Here is a 23,849-nt window from a genome sequence, read left to right on the forward strand (position 1 = left end):
TGATACTACATAATTTATTCGTATTTATCATTTGATATTTCGCCTCATACTTGTGTCCTCGTTGACTGCAAAGATATTTTAAAATATTGGGGAACACTAATTTTATATTTATACACTTGCGTTTCATTTAAACTTTGTGTGTGTGATAATTAATTATCACACAATATTTAAATGAAGTACAAACAAACGATCGGAATGCAATTACTGATAAAATATACGAAATTACACATGATAATATACTCATTTCTGTATGCTCTCATAATATACAAATATGAAATATATATACTCATAGTTAAGACTGTGATGACCCTTAGGCATTAGAGCTATCTTGGCATTACAAAACAACCCAACTCAATTGTTGGTAGATTTGAGAAGAAAAGTATTAAAATTACATTAGAAATTTTATTAAGTACCATCAAAACAGTTTTTGAACGTATGTTTATTAGAAAGCTTGCCTTCGAGTTTTGCATTATAAAGACTTATTATAGATTATACGAAGGGACTCGATGAGGAACAAAGTTTGTGTAGAATGTATAATATTAACTAGAATTAAACATTAATTACGAATTTATGAACTTACGCAATTGAATCACTTTTATTGTCACTTTGGCCTCTTACTGTTATGATGAGACAGTCAAGATAATATTGGTGGTTTAAGCAGTTTAACAAGAATTCCCGTAGTGTGATGGATAGCATACATCACACAATTATACCCTTTGTGTGTAAATGACTTTTGTACGTTGAATTTTTATAGTACTTTATTTAAACAATTCGTAGAAAAGGGGGAAGAGATGTATATTTAATTAATTTTAGAGAAAATGCTATTTCTGTACGCTAAAATGTTTATTTATTTTCTCTAACTGTGATTAACTTCCAGGTTAATAATTGCTAACACCCTCTGATTGTAAATAATGTAAGAAAGCAAACTTATATCATCAGGAAAAAAAAAAACTCTACACACTTCACCCATCCATCCCCTCCAAGAACTTGTCTAGTCCTCCGAATTTATTCAAAAGCACCCACTTCCGTAGCAACTGATGGAAGCCTGTTCAACCAATCATCCACCTGCTGACTGAAGGCAAACCAGCACCCTTCCTCAGCTGCAATTTATGCTGCTTCAGGTGCCTAGTCTCAGAAAGAGGAAGAAAGCCATTCACAATTAGCTTACTCAATCCATTCAAGGCCCTTTTGTACCCTTTTACTCCCTTTACCAATTTGGTTGCCCTTCTCTGCACCTGTTCCAGTAAATCTACATCCTTCCTAAAGTAAGACCTGCATACAATACTCGATATGAGGCCTAACCATGGCGTCGTACAAAGGGATAATCACCTTCTTATCCCTGTTAGCAAAGTTTCTGTAGGTCACTGACAAAACTGCGTGAGCTCTCCTGACAGCACGTACACACTGCTCAGACAATTTCATATCTGACTGCACAACTACCCCCAGGTCTTTTTCATTCTCCACTACTCTGAGCGTAATACTGCACATTTGATAAGTTCCTCTGGGATTACTGCTACCCATATGAATGTACCTTGCATTTTCCAATATTAAACTTAAACTGCCATTTCTCAGCTCATTGACCAAATTTTCGTAGATCTTATTGCAGTAGCTCACCGTGATTACTGTTGTTAACCGCTCCCCTGCCAACCTTTATTATCATCTGTAAACTTTCACATTAAGCCTGTTATTCCATCATAATCATTAATAAAGATTGAAAATAACAATGTGCCCAGTACTGAAACCTGGGTGACTCCACCGATAACATTTAGTTCACGAAGAGCATTGATAACCCGTCGTCTTCCACTTCGCCACTCCTTTATCCATAGCAGTAACTTGTCCTAATGCCACAATCCTCCAGTTTATACAGTAGTCTTTTATATTTAACAGTATCGAAAGCCTTGCTGAAATCCAATTTTAAATATATGATTTAAAAATTATATTTTTGCATTCAGTTCGTTGGTCACTGCATCATAGTAACCTATCAGGTTGGTTAGACAAGATCGCCCTTTAACAAATTCATGCTGTGACTACATTATAATTGCATTTCTATCCAGATGAGCTTTAATCATTGACAATATTATATTCCTGGAACAGACTTTAAGCTCCCCGGAAACTAAGGATGGTCACATAATTATGGCTAAAGGCTTGTTTACCTCCATTGCTGCCTCTCTTAATATGATTGGATAGATCCCATCCACACCAGGTCCTTTTTTATGTTCAGTTTCAACAATTCTTCCACTTTCCTCTCAGTTAGCACAAAGTAATTTAGCTCCCCATTGAAATTTGATAAACTTCTTGCATTTCCTCTCCTAAAGTATTACTTATGTGTGAATGTAAATGCAAAATAATTCAATTTGTTAGCAACCTGAGCACGATCATCAACAGTTAACCCATTGACATCAAGTGTCCCAATGTGGTTCAGTTCCTTTTTTCTACTGTTATCTCAATAGTTCATCTTTTCATTACAATACATTATATTGATGATGGATCAGCGGGAAGAATCCTTATTATATATTATTATTAACCTCAGGAAATTGATTTCCTTCCATCCTGCATTTGCTTGTTGTTTGGCAAAAGCCAGAATTAAGGGAACAGGTGAACCATGAAAATTCTAGCCCGAGAGAGAGGGGGGCAATCAAAGCGCGCTGCCCGTGAGGGCGCCAAGTTGTTTAGTATTTGAAAAAACAGTCAGCAAACCGCAATTCGGTCATTAGATAACGTTTGGATAAAGAACTTCAAGAAATGGTATTAAATTTCGTATAATTGAATTTAATTAAATTGAAATTATACGAAATTTTTCGCATAATTAAATTTCGTATAATTTCTCGTGAGGTATTTGACAATATTGCCCCTCTCGTTTATCGTCCCCCCCTTCCAAAGTAGGGCTCTCGAAGAATCTGGAAGTAGTTCAGAATTTCTTTTAAGATGTATTCCTACTCTGCTTTGAACATCAGTTAAATATAGTTTTAAATCATAACTAGCCTGATGTAGACACTTTAATATATATTTTATTATTTACCCCTTACTATCAAATTAGGAAATGATCAAAGTGCTCATGAATACTGGAATGATTTCAGCTTTTAACGCATTAATAGTTAAAATATGCATTTTAAATGTTGACAGCTGTTTAATCTGAACTCCCTTGCTAAAACAATCAGAATTCCCAGTTTATTCGAAATCTTATAACATAAAGCCAATCTACCTTTTATAAATTTAGAAAATCTGATGTGAAATTATCGCGTAGTCTGCCATCTGTTTTTGTACCATTGTGTAAATTATTTTTGCAGCTATATTTGAGGTCCGATAGGTCTCTAGTTTTAGACTTTATATTTACAGTTGTGTTTTATGTATGAAAACAACGTTGACTTGCTTGAAGTGAGATAAGTCACAGTGTTCAGAAATGAATTAAAGGTATGCAGAAGTATGGGCATCAGAGTGCTGAAACATTCCTATTAGGATATGAGTGAAATGCGATATGGGCTTGCAGTGAAGTCGTTGATTAACTTTTGATAAGGCATTATGAAGGTCTGAAGCGTTTATGCTAATAAAATTGATTATATCGTGTTTGTTGGTTTTGCATAATTTCGATTTTTCATGCTGGTGTGTGTGTTTAACTGTGACTGATGAGAAGTATTCGCTGAAAAAGTTAGCCTTATCCTGATACAGGGAAAGATTGATCGTGTTTCTCTCGCCATCAGTTCATATAACTTCTCTATATAATATATTACTCGTATATAATACACCGATGAACCAAAACATTATGACCACCTACCTAATATGACGTTGGTCCTCCACGTTTGCAGCCAAAACAGCCAGTACCCGGCGGAGCATTAACGCTGCAAGATTTCTAAATGTGCCTTGTGGTATCTGGTACCAACACGTAACCAGCAGATCCTTTAACTCCCGTAAGGTCCGTGGTTGAGACGCCGCAGATCGGGGTTGCTGTTCAAACACAAACCACAGATGCTCGATGGAATTGATGTCTGGGGAATTGGGAGGCCAGGGCGATAACTGGAAGTCTTCCTCAAGTTCCGCGAACCAGTCTCGAACGATGTTAGACCCCCTAGCATTGTCGCTGTTGTGGGTATTATTGCATCAGGCAATCATGTAACCAATCACTGCCTGCAATACAGATATTTAATTAACGATCCGGGCAGTGTGGCATGGCGCATTATCCTGCTGAAAGACGGCACCGCCAGAGGGGAAGACCGTTGCCAAGACACGGTGTACCTGGTCAGCAATGATGTTTATGTAGGTAGTAATAAATAAATAAATAAATTTTCTGTTTATACTCCGGGACGACCAAATGATCAGAGGAGTTTACAAGATACGCAGAATACATGAAACAGCACCGTATTCAGCAGTCACGGGCTTGAACCCCGGTCACTCAAGGCACGTGTACTTATGCACCCGCGCGCCTGACCACTTAGTAGACGTCAGTGTCCGGCACATGGATGACTGGACCAGGGTATCCCAGCAGAACATTGCCTCCAAAGTATGCCACCGGCTTGTTTTCGTTCCACGGTACATCCAGGCGCCATCACTTCCCCAGGTAAACGACGCACACGTACCCGGCCTTCCACATGGTGCAACAGGAAACGTGATTCATCGGACCAGACGACCTTCCAATCACTCAAGGTTCAGTTTCGATGCTCGCGTTCCCATTGTAGGCGCTGTCGCCGGTGAACGGTGGTTAGCATGGGCACTCGGAGCGGCATGCGGCTACACAGTCTCATTTTCAGCAGGGTTCGATGTACTGTGTGTTTTGACAAATTATTCCCGTCACCAGCATTCCAATTACCGGCGAGTTGCGCCACAGTCGCCCTTTTGTTGCCATGTACCATCCGAGAGAGCCTTCTCTTACCTTGAGCATTGATGAGGCGTGGTCCTCCAACACCACGCCGGCGGTTCGTGGGTTTCCCTTCCTCGGACCACTTTTGCTAGGTAATAACCACGGTTGATCGTGAGCATCCCACCAGCCGTGCCGTTTCGGATATGCTCTGACCCAGTCGTCTGATCATTACAATTTGACCTTTGTCAAACTCGCTTAAGTCTGCTGCCTTTCCCATCTGAAGAACAAAAGTAACTGATTAACTGAGCTCAGTATCAGGTGATTATTATACAGTTTCCCGACCCGCGCACGTGCCATAGTTCAACTACAGTTGCTTAGATTTGCATAACGACTCGCTGTTCGTAATGTTTTGGCACATCGGTGTATAGTATAATGTTTAAACAGTATTCTAGATATGTTACAACAAAGAGTCCTCTAGTTGAACTTTAAAAAGTATAATTGAGTAGAATCAACACGATTTTAAATCGGCATTCGTCTATTTTTAGACTCCAACAGGACACAACGGTTTTCAAACAGTTGTCAAAAAAAGCACGGATCTCCAAATATACAAACTTCTGAAAACAGAAGCTATCTTTGTCTTTAGAGTGTAGTACTTATTACCCTTAACTTTTAAAGAAATGTTTTGTCACAATGGAAGGTGAAGAACTCAGTTACAATTTACGAAAAGAAAGTAGTTCGAAAATCCCTTTCTTCAAGAAATCAATTTGTCGAAAGCAGCTTAAAATTTCTTTAACAAATTCTTGAAAGCGATTCGCAACACTGAAATCATTAACGACAGTGAACAAATTCAAGAACCCTTTTGTTAGCACATTTGGGAACAGAATCAACCGAAACAATTAGCTTCTAACGATTAAGAAAAATTTAAGAAGTTATTTGATTCTATCACGAAGTAATTAAGTAGTCAGACTACATTAGGAAATGAAACTTCTTTTTCATGCAAATAAGTAATTCGTTTACTGCACAATATATATCTTAAATGTTTATTGATTTTATTGTCTTTGCAAATCGGCGCTCTTCAAAGTATGTCGTACTAATTATTTTGCCTTTGTTTATGAGTTTGTGATTAATCTGTAAAATGGAAATGTGTATTTGTGCAAGGGGACACTTTCAAAAGCCATTGGGTTATTGTACACTGCATGCTCTCCGTTATACCTTCCTTCATGTCTGTATCATTGGATGGATAAAAGATTTTATTCCAGTTTGCAGATCTCTCGTTCAATGGCTGCTCGGCTCTAGCCCACCTTGTGACGAAATATCTGAAAGTTCTGTACATTAGTTCCAGCAATAAAATTTTTCGCGCACCGACCAATGTACAGAATGCTGGTAGGATTTTAATGAAAATATTGGACTTGGAATATTCTTGACGTACAGAATACATCAAAAAACTTCGATGCGTTTTCCGACCTTCGAGTTATATGTTAGGAAATATTTATTTCTGATCACTGTTTTTCTCGCAGGTGGTCGCTAACCCGATCTAAAGGTTTTTGTTTCTAATAAAAAATAAAATAAAAAAAACAGTACTCTCACTTTGATGTAATGAAAATGGCATATTACTGAATTTGTACACACTGTTGTGTAGTTCGATTTTTAATTAATGGCCGCTGCTTTTTATGAGATGACAATATAGAACTTCTCACTCTTAAAGACAACGGTGAATGAAGTATTATTACCCTAATTTGTTTTTTAATTGCAAGTAGAACAAGAATGTGAAATAATATTTAATCTCTTGACCAGTGATTACTTAATACATTCTCCATAAATCGGTTAGTATGCAAATGACCCTAAGAGAAGTTCCCATTTTGTTTTCGGCTACAACTGTGTTGATTTAATTAGGAATTTTACGTATTTTAATGTTATATACACAGAAAGTAGGCGAATTAATTAAACAGTTAAACATTGCTAAAAATCTTTCGAATTTTGAGTAAATTTGTGCTCTTAATTAGAAAATGTTCAAGCAGGAAACGCATTGAGGCATGGCCCGCTAATTTTAGGGTTTCACTCTGTTGCAGGATCTTTTCTTTTTGTCAGATTTGGGCTGACATTTTTTTTTAATTTGATATTACATATGGATTGTATTATCATATAAATTTTATAATTTATATTAAATTTTGAATAATCAGTTGCTTATTTTTCAATAAGGAAAGAAAAAATATATTGTTCTCCTTTTTCTCGAATTAGTTTCAAAACGTCATCGGTGTACTTCTGAAAGAAAGACTTTGTGCGACACAAACTGCCCTCGTACAGAACCTGCACAATCTGTTGTATTTTTGTTTTTTCTTCAAATAAAATTTCTGTTTATATTCCAAGATAGCCATATAGGATCAGATGACAGAATAGATCGTAATCGTATTTAGTACTCACGTATACTTGAACCACTGTCAACTGCGGTAGAAGATTGATTAGACTGACTGGAATGTCCTGAAGCTTCTGGCAAAGTTTAACATCACTACATTAGTCAGGAGCCTCTCAATGATGCAGTGGCGTACATCACAGAAAACCTTGTCCATGTAGCTGCAATTACAATTCTGGAAATACCTACCCGGTTTCCACCATTTCCCAAACCTTGCTAGAATATACAGCAGCAACAAAAAAGAGGGCTCAAAACAAAACTAGGGGGATATCTCGAAGATATCCTTCCACGTTTAATCTCTTAACCTTTGAACGTGCATGCGCCAAAACAAACTGTATTCACCAAAGCAAACTGTATTCACGTCAATGGAATCGTGGATCCGTTTACATCCATCATTACCTAGTCTGCCAGCACTAAGGCCATCTGGGAAAAAAATCCGGAAATGAAAAAATACACATCGCACCCTTCATCAGTCCTGGAAAATAATGGATACGTTATTGCAAACCAACTACAATAGCCAGTAGCAGTGCTCTTGGGGAGACCTTTACTATCATCTCTTAAACATCATCTTACTCCCCAGCGTTCTTGGACCTAAAAGACGAAAATGAAAAGAAAGCAGTCATCCAAAACCCAACAAACTACTACCCTATTCGCTTTGACTAGCTGTCTCTGCAAAATCCTGGCGAGAATGGTGGTTAATATCCGCCCGATATAGATGTATAGGCAAATGGCCTCCTCTCAAAAGTGTACTGCGACTTCCGAAAGAATCGTTTTGGACCGATTAATTAGGTTGGAAACATCCATACGAAATAGTATCTTAAAACGAAAACATCTGGTGTTCGTGTTCTTCAATGTAGAAAAATCGTATGGCTCAGCTTAGAGATTTAAAAGACCTTTATAACTTCGGCCTTAGATATTATCTCCAGACTTTTATTAAAACATTATCCCGTCATTTCTTCAAAGTTCGTGTAGGATCTACCTTCTCTCAGCCATTCTGCCAAGTAGGGGTCGTCGTACCTCAGAGATCAATTTTAAATGTTACGCTTTTTGCCATCAAAGTAAATTTCCATCAAGAATAACTTCTTCCAATTATAAATTGTGCCCTCTATGTTCACAATTTCAGAATAATTTCTCAATTCCGCAACATGAAGATTATCGAGAGACAATTATAACATACCATTGATAAACTGAGTTCATCAGCCATGAATAATTGCTTCAATTTCTCGCCGAAAAAGATCATTTTCATGTATTTTTGTCGCAAGAGTAACCTTCATTCTGAAACTGAACTGAGACTAGGACAAAATGCTGTTCTCAGTACTTGAGACTAGATTTTCGCACCTTTGCATCTGATTGAAGGTTGACCTTTGTACATCGTGCCCGTCAACCACGTGCGAACTGCATGAGAGGCTTAAATATCCTACGTGCAGTCTCCTCTAATTCTTTTGGGCAAGTGCCGACCGATGCACATTATTGCGTCTCTGTCAAGCACTTGCGCGATCTAACATAGATTATCGGTCCTAGGTATACAAATCTGCAACACTCGGTGTACTCCGATGTCTCAACGTCATCCACCATCAGGCGATTCGCATTGCCACTGGAGCATTTCGAACATCTCCTGTTCTAAGCCTCCATATCGAAGCAAATGAACAACTGCGAGGCGTTCATTCGGTATTCGTATCCAACGGCTACACAGAGATTTTAGTATCACTGTAGACAGTGCCCCATTAGCAGGGCATTTTCTTCTGCCCCAGCATGCTCATGTTACAGCCTACAACTTCTCTCTTAATAACCGGGAGGGGAGACAGTATTCCACTTGCTGTCTACCTGCAGCTCTTTGTAGAACACACCTATCTGAACTACTTGCCAATCTATACACATGGTTCGAAGTCAGAAGAGCAGGTTTTCGCCGAATGCAACATATTCACTGAAGAGTTGCACGCAATTGAACTGGTCTTGGATCACTTACAAACCCACCAGCACCAAAATGTATTATATATACCGACCGTAGTTCATTGCAGGCTTTGTCATCGACGAGGTTTAATCATCATCCGGTCCTGTTCCGGGTACAGGACCGGATGAGGAAAGAGGTGACACTTCCTTTCTGAATCCAAATATATGCCTTTCTGCGGGAGCCCCAGCCAGATTGGGATTAGGGGAAATGATTTAGTTGACAATAAAGCCAAATCAGCAGTGTCCATTTAATTTTCTCGAAAGCACTATCCTCTTGCTCCGTTTTGGAAAGTGACCCGTTATAATTCTTACTTGTTAGTCCCTTATACAGATTACAAGCAAGTAATACAAAAGAAACTGGTTTCCCAACGGTAACACTCGTTGCATAGATAGGCCACGAACAAGTTATACTAGAAAAAGCTTGTAATGGATTGGCAGTCTAGTCTGCTCATGAACAGTAATGAGGAAGTCTAACTTGGCTTCGCAATAGACATAGTGATCTGACACACTCTTCTGTTGTGGGCTGATGACCCTCCCGTTTGCGAGGACTGTGACGATTTTAACCGTGAAATACATTCTTATGGAATCGCCGGATTTTCTAAATGCATTCCTTTTATGTTTTTGTGTTGCATAGATTGCGTGAGTTTATCATATAAAAATACGCATACGCAATTACCACACATCATATCCTCAGTTTCCTTGACGTAAAATCTCAAGAAATCAACAACTGAACTAAAATCTTATAGAGTAATCTTCAATTCGGCAATCTATTATGTAAATTTAGGAGTTTCCCTTTAGTATTGCAGTGAAAACGCTTAATATTTTCAAAATCGGTAGTCTTTTCTTTTTTTTTTTTTTTCATTATAATAAATTTCTTTGTTTACTGTAAAGAGAGATTCCATTTTATGATACTTTTGATTTAATGTTTCTTAATTGAACAGCTCACCGTGAAAATTTGGTAAACGATGTTCCTGAATAAAATTCTTGTTCCTATCTAAGAACATCAAGAACTATGATATTCGCAAATGAAAGTTTAAGGATAAAAATTATTGCGCAGTAATATTTCAATCATTCATACGTATATATAAAATTGTTTTCGAGAACCTAAAAGATAAAACCGCAATAAATAACATAAGACGTCCGTGAATGATTTATGTTAGACTATATCTTTGAAAGAGTTTCCACATGAATAATATTTACTATTAAGGACAACGATAGCTTATGCGGAGGTCGTTTCACGTTTATGGTAACATTTTTGCTGAGCTCTTGGTCTGTTCTCGAAAGTGCTATGTTATGGCTCTCTCAAAATCCGATCGAAACGTTTCGGGAAGGACGTATTATATCACTTCGCCATGGGGGATACTTGTATTCCGGGATCAATATACATTTGCACTTTTTTTTCTTTGTCTTATAAACGAATTGATGATACGTTGTCCAGGAATAACGATGGTGATCAAGCTTTCCCTCAGCACTGAAAATTCAAGGAGCAAACGAAATATGAATTAGAAATTAATGTGAATTTCTGATGACGAAACATATTTCAGAAAGAGACAAGAATCGTGTCCGTAAATCGCATGTATTTGTAGTCAGCTTGCCTATTTAACTTAGAGGCATTAAACTTTAGTTGCCATTTTTCAGACCGCATATGCAACCAATCTGTCTTCTTGAAACATTGTGGCCTGACTTTAATTACTCACCAGCCTTCCCACTTCCAAATAATTAATAAACGTTGACATCATCGTCGATGGAATTTACGAAAATTACAAATGGAGATACAACACAACCAACCCCTGATGAACCCCAATTATTACACCGGTCCACCATGAAGACAGACGGTTCATGAAATTCTTGTTTACTATAGTTAAGCCAGCCTGCGATCCAATGTAGAATCCTACCAGTAAGGTCAGCTTTTTCTAATTTATACAAGAAAAGGGCCGCCGGCGTTTAGCCCAATATAGATCTCAAAGGTTTTCGTTGAAAGACAATATTTCCAATCTGTGCTGTGACTCTTGTTGTGTTCACAAAATATGTCAGGTTTGTAACTGTATTCTTCTCCTTTACAGAGTGCGTTTGGTGTGGAAGGCGAATGAAGACGGCGACTGTTGAGAGAATCAAGTACCGTGCATTCATTGAGCACTTTCATTTAAAGGGAAATTCGCCAAAAGAAATCAATGAAAACATGCAGCAAACATTAGGGGAAACCTTTTCCTTCGTACCCACTGTCAAAATCGGAATTGCAGAATTTAAGAGTGGACAAGACAGTGATGAAGCACACTGCAGTAGGAGGCCTGTTACCGTGTCGACATTTGCAAATATGGATATCATTCATGCCTGATCATCAAGACCGCAGAAGAACATTGAGACAACATTCAACATACCCCATTAGCGAGCTCACGATATTGTGGTACATGTTTTGAGAATGAAGAACCTTTCTTCGAGGTGGGCCCTTAAAGCACAGAATGCAGATCAGAAGCGAGAAAGAGTCAGGTGTTATGAGTTTGTGCAGAATTTTAAAGCTAATGATGGGGCAGTAAGTCACAATGGACTGAACATGGGTGCTCTACTTCGACACTGTTGTGGAAGCATCCACTTCATCCCTCTTCTTCCGTCCTAAAACGTTTCAAGTGCAGAAGTCTTTTGGAATTCGTGGCATCGTTCTTCTGGGATGCAAAAGAGTGATCAGGGTCGATTTACTGGGATTGAAGTACCACTATCAATGCCGTGTATTATTATGCAAACCTACTCAGGCGTTTCCACAAGGAAATGAAGATCAAGAGGCGTGGGAAATTTGCCAAAGGGGTCATCTTGCATCAAGACAATGCACCTGCACACATGGCGTTCGTGATTCAGGCAATACCGTGTCACTGTGGATTCATTCTATTACAGCATCCGCCCTACTCACTGGATTTGGCTCAAACGGACTATATTATATTGCCAAATCCTAAAAAGGATTTGAAAAGACAGAAATTCGACAGTGACAATACTGCGGTGGTTGCAGTCAACAACTGGTTTGAGTAAAAATTTTCTGAATTTTATTTGAGTGGGTTCGCTAGTGGATCGTGCCAGAAAGTGTTTTGACTTAAGGAGGGAGAACTATGTTGAAAAATTAAAGGTTTTTTACGACTTTACAGCATTCCATCTACGAGAGGCTAGAGAGTTTTCAACTTCCCGTATTTGGCACACTATGGCCATAGTTGCCGATGCGCCTAATAGATCCCGAAACAAACAAACTTCTCGTTTAGCAGCTTTCCATGTATGATCGTATTGAAAGCATTACTGTAGTCTAGATGTATAATTTCAAAGTTTTATGTAATTTGATATAGAATTTCAAAGTTTATCTGCAACTAACTATCAATGATTTCATCATAGTAATTTAACACCTTGGTTAGGCATGACTTTCCTCCTAATAAAAACGGATGTTAAAGTCTATTTGAGATACCATTGCTTTCGTGGTGGTCCTGAATCGCATCCTTAACGACAGCCTCTACATTCTTCCTTACCACAAAAATCAAACTAAGTGGCCTACAGTTGCATAACTCCTCTTTAGCACCATCCTTATTTAAAAGTAAGTATTCAATAAATAAATATTCAACCTTATAAGTAAGTATATACCATCCTCCCCGGAACCTGCTCTCGTTTAACCCCTCTAACTTCTCTGGAAAACGCTTTTTTTTGGAGATATTTATATATCAATTATTTTACAGCATTCTGAATCCCTAGATTCTCCAGTGATTGGATTTTTCCACGGTAAATGTCATTGAGTAGTGTGGTTAACTCGTCTGCCATTCCCTATGGGTGTTCTAGAAATTTTCTACTGCAACCAATTAAAGAGATCTCTTTTATTTACTTCCATTTGTTGTATTCCTACATGAGAACCCCTTTGTCTCCGTTCTTAGCTCTCTTTTCTAGTGTTTTCGGCGTCTCCGTAGCCAGGTGGGCAGGAGCAGCAGTGCGTAGCACACGCTTCTTGATTAGACCGGGGTTCGAGCCCGTGATCACCAAATACGGAGGATGCGGAAAGGTCAGGGAATGACCACCGCATATTCCCAGAGCAATATAGCCTTAGTTGCTAATGCTCCTAAAAAACCAAATAACAAAAATAACAAATCTAGTGTTTCCTTAATTAGCTTCGCCCTTCTTACCTCATATTCGCTTATAATGTTCATACAAACTGAAATCCCGTGATTACAATTTGCATGAGAATCGTGATTTTCTGTAAGTCACATGCGTGTTTCTTTTGCTTAATTAAAGATCAATAAGTCTTACTGATCTCTTAACCTCGTCGTAATTTATTAATTTTGGCGTCTTACGTTTACAGAACTAGAGCATTGGCGTCTATGGCTTCGATAATAAATTCCTTGACCATTTCTTAAGGGATATTTCTATCCAACACCATATAGTGGCTCCAATGAATGTAGCCCAATTTATATCTTATTCCATTATAGTCCACCATCTTAAAATTAAAGCACTCTCGCATTTATCCTTGACGTTGCTTTCTTTAGATAAAACCCATTTTGTGGTATCGTGTTACTGTCTGCTATTAATTCCCCCTCTATCAAGTTTTTGATACAGTTAGGCTCCTTATTGAGCACCAGATCTCGGATATTAGATATCCTTGGACATACCGGAATATGTAGGGCGAAGTCGCTAGTAATGAGACCCTCATAGTCCATTAATGCTGCCAAAAAAGAGGTTTTTTTTGTCATACACCTTAGGGTCAGTTGGCCCAACACACCCAACTATTATATTCCGTTTATTTCACACCACACTGACTCAACATCCACGTTACTTTGATCCGACTCTGTGGATTTTCTTGCCGCCTTCAGGCAGTTATTGATCTACAGTGTACCTCCCTGTCTCTTCTTAACACACATGCTAACACACTGACTTCTTAACACAATATTTTCCCAAGTGAAATTCTTCTTCTCGTGTCCCAGAATGACACCACATGTTATTACGTTGCCTTTATTAAAAGTTCGAATTAATTACTCAAACGCACATCTACAGCACAAATACAATATTCCTAGAATTACTGTAGAGACAGGTTACTTTAAGTACTCTGTTGATTTCATAGCCTTGATAGATTCTTTATAATTACTTAATGTTTTTCCATGTGCTTACAGATTTCCGGTGGATTTTGCTTCTGTTGTAGATTCGCTTTCAGTACAAAATTATAGCTAAACTTCCAGAGAGGATGTGAGTGTAATTATGTCCCATTGATCTGTCATTCTCGCCCTAACTACCTCAGTTTTTGAAGCCTAGTTTCCTTAAGTATTTAATGGCTTCCCAGTGGCTTTAGTAAAAACCCTTTCACATCTCCTGTTCAGTTGAATACCGTCTTTACAAAAATATTTCGTCTACAACTAAGTTTTGAACAGTTCAAGAAAGCAGTGGTGGGCGAATATTATTAAAGCGACACGACAGAACTATTCAATAAGTCTTAAAAAGAATCTTAAAATACAGTTAAAATTCATAAGTTATGAAGTTGTACTGATTGAATCGTTCTTTAAAATATCAGTCGAGTTTCTCTGCGGTTTAACCATGAAAAATCGCAAGATGCGCAACCAATTCTGTTGAATATTGGGCCCCAATTGGAATATAGTCTTTCCCGACAGCACAACGATTTCGTCATTTGTTTGGAGAGATACTGGTTCAGATCCCATCGAAAACTGGAGTAATTCTTTGAGTCCTTCTGATCGGCTCTGCAGTTAGTGATTTGGCTGAGGAAGCATAAGTTTTCTCCTCGTCTTATTCTGGGGTTTTCATCCTGCGCAACGTGAACATACACGGGTACAGATAATAAACAAAGGAGTCAGTAACAGTTTTTGTTATCTTGGGGGACGGGGAATTGTGCTCTACGGAACTTTCTCATAGCAGTTCTCGTCCTACTGTTTTTCCTATTACAATAAGTGTCAGATGGACTGATCACTATTTCTGTTACCCTTTCTTTTCCTTAGCTTTTTGTTCTAAATATCACAATATTTACTCCAATTGCATCACCAAAATCGTTCTTTTATAAATATAATCCTCTATTCCTCCTTACATTATAGACTTACTATTATCAAACGAAGATGGTAATGTTGCCCCACAGAAAAATAAAATAACTGTATTCGATTTTCAGAATTACAATATAAAAAAAGTTATCTTTTGTCCAAATGGCAGTTCTGTTTCTTCTCTTGTTTCCATTTCTTTTCTAACATGGTATTTCTATTACAATTGCCTTGAAAGAAAAATAACTGACATCTCTCTTTACCCACCGTTCGCGAGCTTGGTAAATCACCTACCATTATAAATAAACCCCATTCAATGATTTTTTAGCATTAGTAGAGGCATATGATGCAAAAAAGCAAGCTTATACAGCATCAGACAAAAAAAATTCCGATTTTACCCATTCATTTGCTCCAAACGTTTATCCAGTTCTTCCTTGAATTTATTTAAGCTATCAACTTCCACAACGACAGATGGAAGTTTGTTCCAACAATTAACTACTCACTGGCTAAAGGAAAATTTCTGCATATCTATTCTACAACTGTCCTTCCTCATTTTGAATTTGTACCCCCTCAAATTCGTAATCTCAGCAAGAGGAAGAATCCCATCAGTATTGAGCCTGCTCAACCTATTCAAGGCCTTAAACACCTCGATCAGATCACCTTGCAGGTGCCTATTCTCCAAAGAGGTAATTTACAGAACTTAACCCTTTCTTCATAAGAGCATCCCTTTGTTCCCTTCATCAACCTTCTTGCCCTTGTCGTTCTAGCAACTCCACATCCTTCCTAAAATGAGGCCTCCAGACCATTAGCATTAGCAGAGGCATATGATGCAAGAAAGCAAGCTTATGCAGCATCAGCCAAAAAAAAAAAAAAAAAAAAACCCGCTCCCATTTCACTCCTCCGTTCGTTCCAAATACCTGTCCAGCTCAGCCTTAAATTTATTTAGGCTATCAACTTCCACCACAAAAGATGGAAGTCTGTTCCACCAATCAACTACCCGCTGGCTAAAGGCAAACTTCCTCACATCTATCTTTCCTCAATCTGAATTTATGCCCTCTCAGGTGATTATTCTGAGCAAGAGGAAGAATCCCATCAGCATTGAGCATGCTCAAACCATTCAAGGCTTTATACAACTCAATCAGATCACCTCGCAGGTGCTAGTCTCCAGACTCTGCAATCTGCAAAACTTAAGCCTTTCTTCGTAAGAGCAACCCTTCTTTCCATTCACTAGTCTTGTTGCCCTTCTGCAGAAAGCCCTTCTGAAGAATCTTGAACAATTCATTTGGGATATTGATGGAATCTATTATTCCTGAACAAATCACAATTTCTAATAGTATTATATTCTATGTCAGGAATCGGCAACACGCGAGTTTTCTTCAGTACGCCGTCTGTATGAAAAATGTTACGGCTGTTCTCTGTAATCTTTTTTTTTTTTTTTTTTGACAGTCCAAGAAAACTTTAAAAATATTCGATTCTATTCGAAAAGACCAGTTAGGTTAATAAAATTTCTACTTTGGCTGTTGAATAGCCTTCACGTTTCTGCAAAATTACATAGTACAGAAATTCCAGAAAAGATATATATGAACAACTTTTTTCTAATTTTTCAACCTTCAACCCAACTACTGAACCTGTGCCATATAGACTTCAGCTCTCTTATCCTCAGTTAAACCATTCAGCTCTCTCGGTTATCAATTTTGGCTTCTTTATTTTAAAATACTTCTCCATTGGAATGAATGTGTTAGTGGCTTCAAGGATGAATCCATTAAACACTTCTCATAATGCATTCGTATTCTACAGCATATAGTTTTCTTTCCAGTTAACACAGCCAACGGCGCCTCCGTAGCCAGGTCGGAAGGTCAGCAGTGCGTAGCACACGCTTCTTGATTAGACCGGGGTTCGAGCCCGTCACCACCAAATACGGAGGATGCGGAAAGGTCAGGGAATGACCACCGCATATTCCCGGAGCAATATGGCCTTAGTTGCTAATGCTCCTAAAAACCAAATAACAACAACACAGTCAAGAAATATTTGTCCTTCATAATATAGAAAACGAAAACCTCAATTTATAAATTAAAAATGCGCAGAGTTTTATGCATCTATGAACTACGCAGTCATCATTTAGGATTGATTGTTATTCTTCGGTGAGAAGGTCGATGTTTTCCAACCCAATCAGTAATGAGAATAAATCTAATATACTTATTGATATACAGTCGATTTATTCGACACAAACTGATTTATGAGTATTTTGGTCGTCTGGTAATCATACGCTAGAAAAACCTGCGCTAGTATCATCTCAACAATGGCAACCGTGTTGGAATGTTAACTTATCATTGTGAATGATGTAGAGGAATATCGAAGAGGAGCGGTCATTGCAAAACGTGCAATTGGATATCAAACGTTGGTGTGGAATTGTACTAGTGCACAGAAAGGCCGCCTTGTCCAATTCGACTGTAGATTACAATATCTCCTAGCGGTGTGTGCGGGCAACGTTGGGGTTTCATCAGGGTTTTTTTTTTTTTTTTTTTTTTTTTTATTAGGTGCATTAGCAACTAAGGCCATATTGCTCCGTGATATGCGGTGGTCATTCCCTGACCTTTCCGCATCCTCCATATTTGGTGGTGACGGGCTTGAACCCCGGTCTAATCAAGAAGCGTGTGCAATGCACTGCTGCCCCTTCCCACCTGACTACGGAGACGCCGGTTCCATCAGGAGCCCTGCGGCCAAATGCCAGGACACCCAACAGAACCCGACGTAAAACTATGTATTCAACACAGAACACTTTTCTGGCATTTACAGTAGTTCTGTATTTCTTCACAGTGTACGTATGGCGCAGATGTGGGAAACCACAGGGGGCGCCTGACCATAATACTATGCACACACTATGCAGATTACAATATTCCGATACACGATGCATAGGATGTTCATTTTAGGCCATAGCAATAGCTCTCCGCGATGCTGAATGGTTACGTTGCTTGTCACGCATATGAAAGGTTTGGGTTCGATTCCCTCATCACACACTTACCGAACGATAAACTATTGCTACTGTTATGGAAATTCACACCATGGATGTTTGTTAAAATCTAGAAAGTAATTCTACAAGGACATACATCTCCGAAGTTGTTTACTGATTACTGCCTCCCTTCTCCAAGAGAAGCAATAATGCTGCCATTGAAGAAGCTTTTAGAAGATTTGAACTGGTCGCAGAAAGGAGTCAATGTGAATGGAGAGTATCAAAACCATTTATGATTTGCAGATGACACGGTGATCATAAGCCATGAACCCGAAGAATTGGAGGAAAATCTTAATCAGTTATGTAGAGTTATTAAGGATTCCGGACTAAATATGAACATGTTTAAAACAAAAGTAATGGTGAACATGTACGCCACAGGAAGGGATATAATCATTGAAGGAGTAGAAATTGAAAAGGTGAATTCATATACTTATTTTGGACAAGTCATTAGCTGTAATAATGATAAATGGCTGGAAGTAAAGAGAAAAATAAATTTCGGATGGATAGCATTCAGGAAATATAGTCACACACTGAGGAGCAATATCCCAATTTCTCTGAAACATAAAGTAAAATAATGAACCAATCTATACTCCCCACCATGATTTATGAAAGTGAAACTTGGGTACTCACCAAAAGAATGCAAGAGAAGCTGAAAAGTACGCAGCGAAGAATGGAAAGAATATTAGGAATCAGACTGGTGGATAAGAAGAGGATTAGGCAGCAAACACAAATAAAGGACATTCTTATCAAAAGTAAAGAACTGAAATGGACTTGGGCAAGGACACACAGCTCGAAGACATGATGACAGATGGACTAAGAAAAATGACAGAATGGTACCAAAGAGGAGCTAAAAGAAAACGTGGAAGGCAAGAAGAGGGGGTAAATGGATGTCCATTGCACAAAATAGAACGAACTTAAGTTGCTGGAGAGGCCGTCGTGCTGCAGTGGATTGAAAACGGCTGATGATGACGATAAGACTGAAACATACTGTTTGAGTCAAGGATTCCAACCGGGCCGTTCGATTTTATAATTTACATCTAAATATTAATGAGAGTTTCCGTAAAAAGCAAACGATCTCTCTCGTACTTTACAAGCATTAAAGTAACTTTGATAATATCTAAAATGTGGATATTGAACTAATCCAATAAAACTATTCGACTTTATTAAAGTTTAATATTGGAATTTTCTTTAAAATTCCAATACTAAATTTTCAGAACAGAGAGAAAGAAAATATCAGCATTACTAATTTTGCTAATTGCACTTTAGAAATATTATCTTCTGTACTGATAACATCTTGATCCCAATCGAAAAAAAAGATATTCACTTGTATTATTTTTATCCTAAATTAGCATCTCTGCAATTCCTAAGAGGAACTTGCAAGACAATTTATCTTTGTGCATAAAAAACAATCAGTTACATTAAATCTCTTAAGAATAATTGATAATCTCTCAATAAACCGCTCGCCATTAAGTTAATTAACCGTAAATTTATAGCCCTATTTGAAGGCAACCATAGTAATGAAAATTTAATACCTCCGTCGGACTACTGAAATATTTATACTTAATGAGAAGTAACTACTAAGAGAATCCGTGCAAATTAATCCAATTAACATTGATGAAGCATTAAATAAGTTTCACAGTAATTCTTCTGAAGGTGTTTTCCATATCAGTTAATTTTGCCGTCTCGAGAAATTTGAAGTTGAAAATAAAATAAAATTAATTATTCGCGATCCTAGATATTCTCATGCAGCTACTCAGCGTGCTGTACTATGTTTCTTCATGAAAAAGGAACAATTACAACTTCATTTATTTATTCCATGGATTTTAGGTGTTGCTGATTAGTAATCGATTACAAAAAATAAAAGGCTTTCAGAATAGTTACCTCCAGAATTAGTTTGGTTTGGATTTTATTGGCGCATTAGCAATTAAGACTATAATGCGCCAATAGTTACCTCCAGAACTAGAGCAATGTATGTAAAATTAGAAATACAGAACAACCACGTGAAGCGGAATTTGGACCGTTTAGATTACTATGTTTTCTTAATACCATACTAAAGTTGAACCATGAGGCCTAAAGCATATACTGTATTATCAGAGGCCGTAGCAACAAACGTCCAGTCTATTGTGCACCTTTGTGATATATCTACCGCTATTCGGGAGTTAAGAATTTCAAGAATTAAGCATTCTTTTTTGGCATCTTCAGTTGAGGAGGTCACGATATTCTACCTTTCATATCATAGCCCTGGGCGATATTGGGGAATTTGTGCAAAGAAAACAAATATTGAATTTTCGCAGTTGCTGGCTTCAGCAATACTACTAATCTTATTGAATGGGAGTAATGCATCCAATATAACTAAAATGAAGTGTTTTGTATGCCTATAACACAACAACAAATAATCTGATGCTAGCAGTTTATGTTCTATATTCTGGTCAAAAAAATGCAGTTTTAAGAGAATACCATTGAGTGTGTGTTAGTTGCACAAGAATATTGTATGCTTCTTAAAGCTGGAACTCTTAAACAGCTTTGTGTACAGAAAACTGACGTATTAAGATGATCAACGAATGGGAAACATCCTGTCGCCTCATATAACCGTCGTTATATGAGTACGTTTCAGAGTAAGCCATTACGTGTACATACTACTTTAAGAATTGCCAAAGCTCACTCTCTGTAGAGAACTGAAACTTCTGGCTGGCGAGTACATATAGCAAATTTATTTTTAAATGAAAATCAAGTGTTCATAACAATAGCATGTTATTTTTACGAAGAAATAAACAGTATATAAAAAGAATAAGACTGCGTATATTTATCAGTTTTCCATTACGACTACATGTGTATGATACGTGTGGCCGGCTATAGTTAAAAATGAATAAATGCCAAATCGTGGGGGTTAGCCTTCCCCCACGTAGTCAGGAATGTATTTATACAGTTGCCTTCTGCAGAACTACAGGCCTTCTCTTACGTTTTTTTAATATTAGTCTATGGAGTAAAGCAATCTCTGTTTGGCAGCACATAAACAAAGTCGACATAACCAGTTGCAACCTGCAAATTGAATAATCAGATACTGTTTCTGGATTTTTTTTGTACTTCGCGTTTATTGCCCTCATATCGATTTCCAGCCATCATTGTGAGTATGTCAAAAAGACAGTTTAGATAATTCTTTGATTTGGAACTAAGTGGAAATATGGAGGCAAGTCGAAGTCAACCCGAAGTAGCCCAGTGGCACAATGTGACTCGTTGTTGTAAGCAGACTGTAGAAACTGTTAAAAAGCATACAGTCTCTAGAAGGCTGGTCCGCATATTGTCTACTTAAGATTGCCGCTTTTTTTCCATAATTTCGAGGGGGCTACAGCACGCCAACTTGCTTCAGATCCTACTCATTCGGCAGGTACGATAGAGGGTTTATCTGTTTATCCAGGTATACTGTTTATAGATGGCTTCTTGAGTAGCCTGAGAGATGTAAACATACAACCAACCGTTCGTGTGGCTCTCAGAAATCACCGTTTGAACGTCCTGATACCAAATCAATTGCTGTCCCGGAACTTTGGGTCTTGGCTCATTTCATTAATGGATTGAGATACACTCTTCATCAGTCAGATTTTCGATGCATTTTCGCATGAAGGGAAATAGAGACCAGATTGTATCCCACTATTATCTAGGAAAGTTACACATTTGAAGGAAGTAGTTTAATGGTTTGGGCTGTAAGGTGCTGAAATAACATTATTGATCTTTACATTCGCCTTTCTAGAAGAATAATTGGCACAAAAGCAACCTTAGGTAATTTCATCACCACTTCTGTAAATATTGGCTACCATTGTTGTACACTTAAATTTATTCTACATATAGCAAAATTGCTGCTGCTGTTGTAACAATTCTGTTGTAACAATTCATGATATTCATCCCGGAAACAAAATCAATTAGATAAAAAGAAATCGGGCTGAACTGTAATTTTACTGTAACTTTTATTTTCACACAAAATATTATCGTATTACAAATAAATGAAACATGCCAATTAAATAATAATGATCATCATCAAATTTAGCGATGTTTCCTAGCCGGCACCGGTCCAAATTTCAAGAAATATCACTACAAACTGAGACGAATAAGAACAACAGCAAGTGACTAACAGGGTGAAATAAAATAAACCGACCAATGTGCCCTGACCTAGTCAGAAGGCCACAAAGCCAACAATGGCTGGGGCATCACCGTATTTCAAACATTACCCAAATTAGTGCATCGCTGGCTTTACCGAAACACCAATCAACCTGCCAATGCAACAATCTGAATAGTGGTGCCTTTATGTAGTGAAAAATTATACTAGAACAAAGCAGAGCATCACAAGGCAACACCACACCACACCAATGACACAAGTAACAGTTAAATAAGAATACGTCCAGAAGAAATAAGGTTGTAAATGGCAGTATGACCGGCGCATTAGCAGCTCAACTCACTACTAACCATGCAAAATAAAAAACACAACAAACAAAAAAACAAAACAGAAGAAAAAGAAAATCAGAATAACAAACATCGGTGGATGCAATGGAATACACACCGCATGTTGCTTAATCATAATCTTCATAAATCAAAAATATGCCAGTTATATGGTATGTCAATTAAGTAATCTACTCCATAAGAGCAGTAAAAAAGAAGGGCATAATTAAAGGTCGCATACTTCGACATGTCTGCAGAGAAAAACTGCTTGACGAAAGTCTCAATCCCTGTTGACACAAGAGCAATAAGTACTTATTAAAGATAATTATATATGATAATACTTTCAAAAGTAATCGGCAGGGGTTCATTGATATCTTGCCCGTCGCCCAAAGGAGGCTATACAATTCTGCTTGGAACTTTACCAAACTGTGGTAGGAAGTTCATTCCAGTAATCTGCAACGTGCTGCCCGAAAGTACACTTAATTCCCATAAACTTCACTGTACTTACCCAAAATTCAATGATTAGGTAAGTACAGTGGAAATTTCTGAATCGAAGCACTCTCATTCTAATAATCAAAATACAGAAAGGGTTCTGTAATTATGAAATGGAGAAATGCCTTCATTATTCAGTAAATAGTTTGACACCAGACACATTACAAAAAATGATAATAAGAGAAAATAATCCTCACTATAATTCCAAATATTATAGCGCTTTAATACTATTTCCCGAATATTATTAAACAGTTATCTTTGGAATATGACTGAAGGCCCATATGCTTCCATTACACCTAATAAGAAGAGAGTTAATGCAATAATATCACAGAACTGATCAATTTACTTTTTTTATGCTGAGATTTAGTTGATATTTTTGGACCTTTGCTATTATAACTGCTCCTTACTTGCAAACTTAATCAGTTTTTCTCTGAAATCACGTCTTGCGGATTTACGGGAAGTTTTTCTTCCTGTTTTTAGGCAAGTTTGTGTTCCCCATTCCCCCAAATACTTGTCGAATTTATAGGCTTAAACACCACACAGTTGGTGATATGGCACATTTGTTATTTCGCAGTGACAACGGTGTACTTAGTGTACGGAATTTAGATCGCCCTCGACATAAAAAAAACATTGGAGCCTATTTAAAAGCTAATTGGTAAGAACATACTGTTATCTTAGATTTTGAGAAATAAACGAGGGAGGCTGGTGGTTCATTAAAGTGTTCTACATCGAAAAGTTAAGAAACACATCTCGTATTTTACAAGAATTTATAGATAA

At 37.7% G+C, this 23,849-nt stretch overlaps 1 protein-coding gene across 2 annotated transcripts in view; it reads right to left on the reverse strand.

The window, feature by feature from the left end:
* Positions 1-23,849, reverse strand: part of LOC150089317 (cell adhesion molecule DSCAM-like) — a 504,714-nt gene that overhangs the window by 23,076 nt on the left and 457,789 nt on the right. The gene's annotated exons all lie outside the window — the stretch shown is intronic.

The sequence above is a fragment of the Mastigoproctus giganteus genome, chromosome 2, assembly GCF_048544385.1.
Source record: "Mastigoproctus giganteus isolate SK-2022 chromosome 2, ASM4854438v1, whole genome shotgun sequence".
In the NCBI taxonomy this organism is placed as follows: Eukaryota; Metazoa; Arthropoda; class Arachnida; order Uropygi; family Thelyphonidae; genus Mastigoproctus; species Mastigoproctus giganteus.